The sequence below is a fragment of the Strongylocentrotus purpuratus genome, unplaced genomic scaffold, assembly GCF_000002235.5.
Source record: "Strongylocentrotus purpuratus isolate Spur 01 unplaced genomic scaffold, Spur_5.0 spur5_contig_799, whole genome shotgun sequence".
NCBI lineage: Eukaryota > Metazoa > Echinodermata > Echinoidea > Camarodonta > Strongylocentrotidae > Strongylocentrotus > Strongylocentrotus purpuratus.
Window position 1 is genome coordinate 15,918 of NW_022145501.1, and position 9,083 is coordinate 25,000.

The following is a 9,083-nucleotide window of genomic DNA, read 5'->3' on the forward strand; positions in this document are numbered from 1 at the left end:
ATGAATTGTTTTGTATATTATCTTTGTAAACACATTTTACATTATGTATTGTATTATTTTGAACGCAGAAATAAAAGCAAACAAACAAACAAACAAACAAAATGAAATATTGATTGAAACTCAAGTGGCATTGCAATCTCACTTTAATAAGGAATGCAAATCTTGAGAATTAAAGAAGTTTTACAGTACTACAGACATCAGAAAAGGGCTATGAACACAATCTCTATTAAAACATCTGGTACATGAAGACAGCATATTAAAAAAAAAACGAGACTGTGTGAAATAGTTTTCTACAAAATTTAATTTCAGATGATGATGATGATCCACAGCACTTGTATGGCACCAATTATCTGTTTCAAACATTCAAAGGCGCCCGCTACTCCAATAGTCATGTACTACAACATTTGCTTGAAAACAACACATTTTGAAAAAGAGTTAAGAGTCACATTTTTCTTGCAACACATTTGACAAAATCATCTATATCTGATATTTCCCATTTTACTCATATTTTCTGAAGCCTGAAATTGTCATATATCCACAGGAACATGCTTCAGTGCTTCATTTTGAATGTAAAAGGTACCATCTCAAGCACATCTCCTTCATAAATATCTATTCAATATTCAAATAGTTATCAAATATATCATGCACTGAGAGGCTTCGGTAGAAATTATGAATTCTCTGAAGTCACTGACATAGTACTGTAGTAAATATGCTTGTCAACGAAGAGAATCCATAATTTTAACGGAGCCTAGAAAAAAAGTGCATGATATATTTTAATTACCTTCATTTAAAAATTAATAAATAAAGGTATAAACCGTTTATGAAGCTGAAAATAATCAGTAAATAACCAATTATTTCAGGACTCATAATGACAAAAAATATAAGAAAATGTGTCACTTTGGGGCCAAGTTCGCCAATGCTCGGTCACATAAGCACATTGTTGGCTGACGTGCACTGATGTTTGCATGGGCTATGTGATGTCAAACGGTGTATCCAGGATATACCCTGGTTGACGTCACACATCAATGTGTTTTCAATAGTGGAAATGTTTTTACATCACATGGAGCCATCCCAAACCATTCCTTGCACTGGAATTCTCTTAGGATATGTTAACAAATATGTACATGTAATATTACTTGAGACAAATATATTTTTTGTAAAATAATTGTCAACAAGCAGTGGCAAGACAATTCATAATCAAACAGCAGCAATGATAATCTAAAATGCATCTTTATTTTACATGTTAAAAATATAGTTTTACTATACAAAGATTAAAATAATTCCTCCCTACCTGTATCAATTTAACACTTGGGTGGAAAATGGTTAACGTTGATTAATGTCTCAAAGGACACACACATGCCAGCAAGGGCTTGAACTCATGACCTTCCCATGTCCAGTCAAGAGTGTTAAAACATTAAACCACTCGCATATGACACCTCTACGTGAATGCATAATCACATATGGTCTCCTGGAGTCTTGACATGATTTATTTTCTCCGATTTAAATGGTGGCACATGCTGGGTAAATGACAGTTTGTGCTGTGTCTTGGAACAATTGATTCAGAGCCTGGCAGTGACGTACACTGATATCTTTACAATAAGATGAATATTTACATTTCTAGTACTGTAGATCTTTGATCCGCATAAAACATAAGTCTGGCAGTGACGTACACTGACATCTTTACAATAAGATGAATATTTATATTTCTAGTACTGTAGATCTTTGATCATAAAACATAAGTCTGACGTACACTGACACCTTAACAATAAGATGAATATTTATATTTATATTTAAACTGTAAATCTTTGATCATAATACATAATTTATCACATGAAATTGCATTTTAAAGTTCTCTGATATAATATTATATTGATACTACGCAGAAATAATGAGTTGTCTTAAATATATTTCATAATCTACATTCAATTAAAAGAAGTTATACTTCCATGAGTAGAACATATACTCATATAATTCACTAAAGAAGCAGCAATAAGAATTTGCTTGAACATTAATACATGAATCTCCTTTGTAAAAATGGTACAAACAACCAGTAAGTAAGTATGCAGGGCTGTTTGATTGCAAGACACATATTTCAGCTGCAAACCTATTCCTTCCTAACTGCACCCTGGCAGTAACACTTTATGATAAATTTGTCAACTAATGATAATAATGAGATTGCATTCTATCATTTTCAAAAGATACACACATGCAACACTTGGTCAGTGAATGTAGAAAGACATTTCGTGATTCACAAAATAATTTTGGCTAAATTCATCATACATAATTTATCAGTAATTAATTATCACTGATTTTCTTTCCCCAATATCCTCCCCTGTCAATCTATCCATCTCTAGGTTTGAGGAGAGGATTATTTGCACATTAGGTGTGATTTTTTTTTTTTTTAAACCTGTGGCCTAGAATAATTTTGTTTTTTGTTTAAGAGAGGGCTTCATATCAGATTTGAAGTCTTACAGAAATTTAAAATTGCAATGTAAAGAAGGCAAGTAAAAAACTTTTTCGCCTTTATGTACCAGTATTTTACGTATGTATAAAGAGAGGTAATTAGCATGCTTGATACAAAATTAAACCATGCAACCACATTTTGACTATTTACTTTGATCTAATTTCCTAGGTCAGAACTTGCAATATTGTCCTTCAGGAGGTCATCTGCCAGACGAATGTGTTTAATCGCAATCAGGGCTTTCTTCAATTTTGCATGTTCTTCAGACCTTATAGTCCTGTCCCTCCAATCCCGAAGCATACTCAGTGTTCCCATGCATGTAACATCGTGGTATTTTTCGTTTTTTTGTATGTATCGTTGTATTTCCGGAGGTTCAAAACCCAATTGCCCGCCTAGACTGTCGATGTCATCATTCTTATGAATCTGCTTTGCTATTGTCTTGAGAAGGTCGTCAAAAGCATGCTCCCTGGTTTCAGTATGTCTATATTTATATGGAGGAAATGTGAAATTTTACTTTTTTATCTCATAAGCTCAGTTGACCGATGCAACAAACACCCTAATTTCAACCAGTCCTGTTTTTATTCTTGAGTTACGAGAAACAAAAAAACTTAATTTAAATCAATCAATTTAAGAAGGGGTAGGAATAATTCAGTTGTTGACTATTATATGTATATTTATTTATTTATTTATTTTCTTATAAATTAACATGCACACACACACACACACACACACACAAAGGTATATTGAGGTTCTACTCACATTTCAACAGTTGATGGTGATGGAGTGTCATGTTCTGTAATAATAATATCGAAATAATTGTTTGGGTGACTGTGGCCATAAGAAGTGACCGATAGCTAAAAAGATATATCCACCATGTTTCTTAGAATTCACGACAGGTGGAATTAAAATTTTAAATTATGATTTCTTACTGTCAAGTAAGCTGTATAATGTACAAAAAATGTATTTCAAACAGTCATGCAATAACACCCACAATATATATATATATAAATATATACATTTTATGATGTAATTGTGTTTCGTCTAAACTATAAGATGATGAAACCCACCATATCATTAGGCGACAAAATGAGAAACGAAAAATGTATTGAAATGGCAAGCTGCTAATAAAAATGAATATCTGTCACAAAAAGTAAGAGGGCTGCACCTATTTTATCCCCCAATTTTGTTTCTGTACTAGAAATTTGAGCTTTTTAACAGGAGCGGTATTCTAATTAGCTTTATGTTATCTCAGTGAGATAAAGTACATTTACAAATCTTTTTCTATCAGTTTTCTAAGAATCATCAAAGCAAGATTTTAACTCACTAAGAGAACGAGAGAGATAAATACCTCCTTACCAAGTTTAACTTTTATTTGGATTGTCACGTATTAAAATAAGATGGGCATTAGCGTTAAGTCCACACGTATCATTGTAATGGGCAATCAAGAAGTAATAGATTGAGATAAAAATAACAATAAAAATCTGGGATAGGAAAAAACTTTCAGATTACCCATATTTTATAAAAACATATAATTAAAAACGTTTTAGAGATTAAATCGTGCTCAGAATATCATGGCGCCCTCGTACATACCCTCACATCTGGTTACAGAAAACTTTTGTATATGCACAAAACTATATGTTTTGTATTGTCAAATGGATACAGCCTCCCAGTACATGTACTAACTGTTCCTGAGCTTCCTGCACCTAAGTTTCAAGCTTTAGTATATACTAACAAGGGTTATCTACATGATCGAATGCTTTCTCACATATGATGTAACAAATAATTGACATATGATCAAGAGCCAAATGGTCCAATACCCAAATCATCCATTTGCCTTTTATAGTCTATACACAAATTTTCTCCACTATACACCTGATCCAGTCAAAGTTTTGTACAATCATTATTTAGTCTATTAGTATAGGGCCAATCTCCCTGCTATAACCTATGGTTCTAATTGTCACTCCCTCAAATAAAAAATTTGAACGATGTGATCCAATAACCATTTGGTCAATCATTATTCGGTTCATTTCCCAATTTGTCAGTAACAATATATGGCAGTTCACAAACTATTACATGATTTTTTTTAAAACACATAACCCGAACATGGTTTTACTTGCGTAAAGGCAAAAAACATGATTCCATTTCCTGACTGGTTCCAGGAATACAGTATGGTTTGTACTGTGTTAGGAGCAGTGACTAACGCACAGTGAGGTATCATCAGCTCTGCTGGTTTCTTAAAGCGTAGCCCGGACGGGTAACACTGCAAGCCATGGCTGACTAGAAGCTCGTCCTCTTTAAGTGTGAGGCCATTTGGAATATCCTTCAGTACCCTAAGGCCGATTTTCTCATCTGCCTCAAGGGCACCAGGTGGAATGTGGAGAGTAAACCCATGGGATTTGGTAGACAGTTTTCCTCCAAGGGCTCCAAAATGTCTAGTTGCAGAGCTACCTTCTGGTATTAATAGAGGCGCAAATATGTACATGTATATTAACAGCATACTCATTACATATAAATATCGTATTAAGCTCTGACGTCACAAGCAAGAATTTCCAGCTAGAGATACAGTGCATGTACAAATTAGCATGTACAAAATGAGCATGTATAGTCACACTTTCAAGACTCGATCACCTCAAACTTTCTTGTTGAATGCTATTTTAGTTGTATTTGCGAAAATAACAACGTCGGTAAGATAAAGTGAAAGGAAAAGTTAATTAACAATTTCATGTGTAAAGATAATAGGTTGTAACTACTCAAATATTGTGATGTTTTATATATATTTTTTTGTAACCGTTGATCGCCGGGCCAGAGATTCTTGCCTGTGACCTTATCATAAATCGACAAATTCTTAATTTGGAGATGAATATTCACCTACTTCAGATACATAAACGTATCTCACCTGTGGCATGGTCTGTTGACTCTACACGGTCTGTTCCATCACTTTGTGTTTCTTTCGGAAGATTGTCATAATTGTCTTTCTTGGCCTTCGTAGTTACTCTGTTGTAAACAAACATCAAGAAACAAAAACCTATTATACAAACAAAGAAAACCTTATTTGATTTTTGACGGAGTCGATTTAGGATTTGAATTTTATCAACATTAATTTTGTCCGCCGACTATTGTCAGCGCTGACTAAATTTGACCAATCAGAGACCTGGAAAATAGGTCGGTGACAATAAAATTTTCAGTGAAAATCACATAAAACGCCACCCAGGTTATATGTCCCGCATCTACCGCCTGAACAATTACACAGGAACTACAGGGTTAATGTATTCATTACGAAAAGCTCTCGTTAAAACTATACCCCACACTTTAACACAGGAGTCAATATCTGGTGGGGTGCCAGAACCCCATTTTCGTTTCTCTTGTTAAAACTTTGAGAGAGCTTCTACTATAACACAGTCACCAATGTAATTCTGATGGGGACGTGCCACTACCCCATTTTCGTTTCGCTCATTAAAAACTTGGACAGAGCCTTGAGGCTCTGAGTGAGAGATTAAGATATTGGATTGCAGCTGGACTCTTCATCATCTTATGTAATACTACTGTAAACAAACTCTTACTGGGGCTCTGCCTGAAAGGAAATGAGAAGTAGGAAATAAGTATTTTACTTGTTTTAAGATATTTTCATGTCCAAAAGTCACTAATAATTTAGATGAAGACCAAAATGAAAGTTCGAACGAAGCAAAATGACCCATAATTGGCGACCTAACAACAATTTTAACTCTGGCAGCGAACTCGGTAAACTAGCGCGTATGTACTGCATGTGTCTCTTTCTCCCTTCTCCCTTCATGCTTATCTCTCTCTCTTACAGCGTGTCCACACACAAAACAATTTATCCCGAAACTCTATAACGGAACGTCGTATAAAGAATCATCGTATAAATTTCATAGTGTCCACACACAAGAAACGTCGTATAAATAATCATCGTATAAATTCCAGGATGTCCACACACAGAAGAAAGTAATCCTGAAACTCTACAGCGAAATGTCGTATAGGTGCGCAGTTTGCTACTACGGTCATGAAATGGAAGCGAAAATGAGAGGTATGGTCTCCTTTCGCTCGAGGTCACGTTAAGCCCCGTCCAGTTACACTAGTTACACTCCCCCTGTCCACACACAACATTTTCCGTGATTAGGCGTGATTAGGTGTGATTCTTTATAGAGTTTCAGTTCGAAACGATGCCCATTTAGTTTAAAACGCAATGCGTTCAAGCGATTTTTTCGTCGGTCGTAAAAATAAACACGTTTGAAAACACAAACATGAAACGCTGAAAAAGATGCGTTTTGTATCATGATTCTGCAGAATCACGGTCGCTAAAATTCGATTCAACGGACGGAGTTCTCAATCATGATTGTATGACGGAGCCTGTTCCGGTTTGGGCAAAAACCGCGCGCCTGCTTTTCATGCAATTTGCGTTTACTATACCATGCTCTTTACCAAGGCCTGTTCCGTTATGTTATACCTTGTTTTCCTTCTTTCTTTTTCTCTTTCTGTCTACTCTTATGTTATTCTTCGTTTTTTTTCCTTCTATCACCTTCTCTTATGTTATTCTTTGTTTCTTCTTTCTATTCTTATGTTAATCTTTGTTTTTTCCCTTCACTCACATTCTCTTATGTTATTCTTTGTTTTAATCATTCTATCACTTTCTCTTTCTGTCTTTCCTTATGTTATTCTTTGTTTCTTCCTTGTATCACATTTTCTTTTTGTCTTTCATTATGTTATTCTTTGTTTCTTCCTTTAAGTTATTCTTTGTTTTTTCCTTCTATCACCTTTTCTTATGTTATTCTTTGTTTTTATAATTCTATCACTTTCTCTTTTGTTATTCTTTGTTTCTTCCTTCCATTTTTATGTTAATCTTTGTTTTTTTTCCTTCTATCAGCTTTTTTAATGTAATTCTTTGTTTTAAGCATTCTATCACTTTCTTTTTCTGTCTTTCATTATGTTATTCTTTGTTCCTTCCTTCTATCACCTTCTCTTATGTTATTCTTTGTTTTTATAATTCTATCACTTTCTCTTATGTTATTCTTTGTTTCAATCATTCTATCACTTTCTCTTTCTGTCTTTCCTTATGTTATTTTTTGTTTCTTCCTTCCATCACCTTCTCATTCTTTGTTTTATTATTGCGATCTATGGCTATGCTCAAAACAGCAGTCGCCAGTCGGCCGTAAACAATTCCAAAAAGCGCGCGCCGAAGTTGACCTATACTTCCTGGGTCAAACTGCGAGTGTGATCCGCAGTGGCTGGGCTCGAAATGAGCTAGAATCAGCGTTGATAAAAAAAATCGAATCCCGGACAACTCGCCACAAAGACAACCCGCCCCAAGACAACCCGCCACAATACCCTGGACATCCCGCCACAATACCCTGGACAACCCGCCACAATACCCTGGACAACTCGCCACAGCCTTTTCGGACAACTCGCCACACTTTTTTCCCCTCATGATTTCTAGATCTAAAATCCCTCATCTTAGATGAAATTGTCATTTTTCATGATTTTCGTGCTTTTATGAACACAGTTATGACAGGAAACATGGAAATTGTGAGTATTTTGAGAGCTGTTCTAAAGAATAAAGATGATTTTCCTTGCGCTTGCAACAAGAATCTATTTTGGACGAACCCAAGCCAGGCGCACTACGACTACGAGAATCCGGGCTAACTCGGCCCACGGGACTACTCGGCCCAGCTGGAAAAACTGGGCCGAGATGTCCCGACCTGATTAATCGATCGAGAGATACCAATGTGTATATGTTTGTGCTCTTTGTGACTTAATAATGCCCTTTCCAACCTAAATCTTTAATGGAATTGTGTTAAATGATACTAATGAAGACAATCTATGACTTATCTTTCGGTAAAATGACAAAAAAAAATGACATTTCGGACAATTTACTCACAGCTCGCAATCCGCATTGCCGCACGTACATTAAATGTGCGTTGTTTCTACTCGGACCACTGAAATTCGAGCAGTGTTTTCGTCGGTAAATCACTGCAAAAATATCATTTTTATCTCGTATGAAGGTCTATTTTTTTATTCCTGACACAGATTTCATTATTGAGAAGTCGAATATAGTACATTTTAGACGAGATGGTTGATGTTTGTTCACATTCTTTCGTCCTGGCCGTAAATTAGCAGACTACTGCCTAGTGCTACCGCAGCAGCTCAGCTCAGTGTGCAGCTAGCCGTACAGCGCCGCCGGCCGGGTCGGCGGGGGAATTCACTGACTCGGCGCCCGTACCGGGCCGCTGCACTGCATTGCATGATTGTACTGCCCAATTTGATCGAGTGATGTGAGTATAACTAATCAAACTAGATCTATATCTACTGTATTATCATTATTCATTCCGAGTAGAATATCCAATTTGATTTAGTGAGTAAACTAGACCTAGATCTATATCTACTGTAGCTACATCATTATCATATACTAGATTAGTCATTCAGAGTAGAATATCTGATTAATGAAGGAATGGAATTTTTCTTTTTTCATAATCAGATAATCATATTTTACTCCTAAAAGTTAAAGACTTGATAAAATAGCTAGATCTAACGTAAGGGCCTAGCCTAGTACTCTAAGCAGAGAAGTGAGCTGAAGAATCGCCTTATTTTTTTTGGAGGGGGCTGCTTCCAA

At 35.6% G+C, this 9,083-nt stretch overlaps 1 long non-coding RNA gene across 1 annotated transcript; it reads right to left on the minus strand.

Annotated features, from left to right (window-relative positions):
• Positions 1-873: 873 nt before the first annotated feature.
• On the minus strand, positions 874-5,449 carry LOC115920567. Its single transcript, XR_004062407.1, has 3 exons — positions 5,358-5,449; positions 3,221-3,254; positions 874-2,942 (listed from the first exon to the last, which is right to left on the minus strand). It is a non-coding gene; the product is annotated as an uncharacterized LOC115920567 (long non-coding RNA).
• Between the last annotated feature and the right edge of the window lie 3,634 nt (positions 5,450-9,083).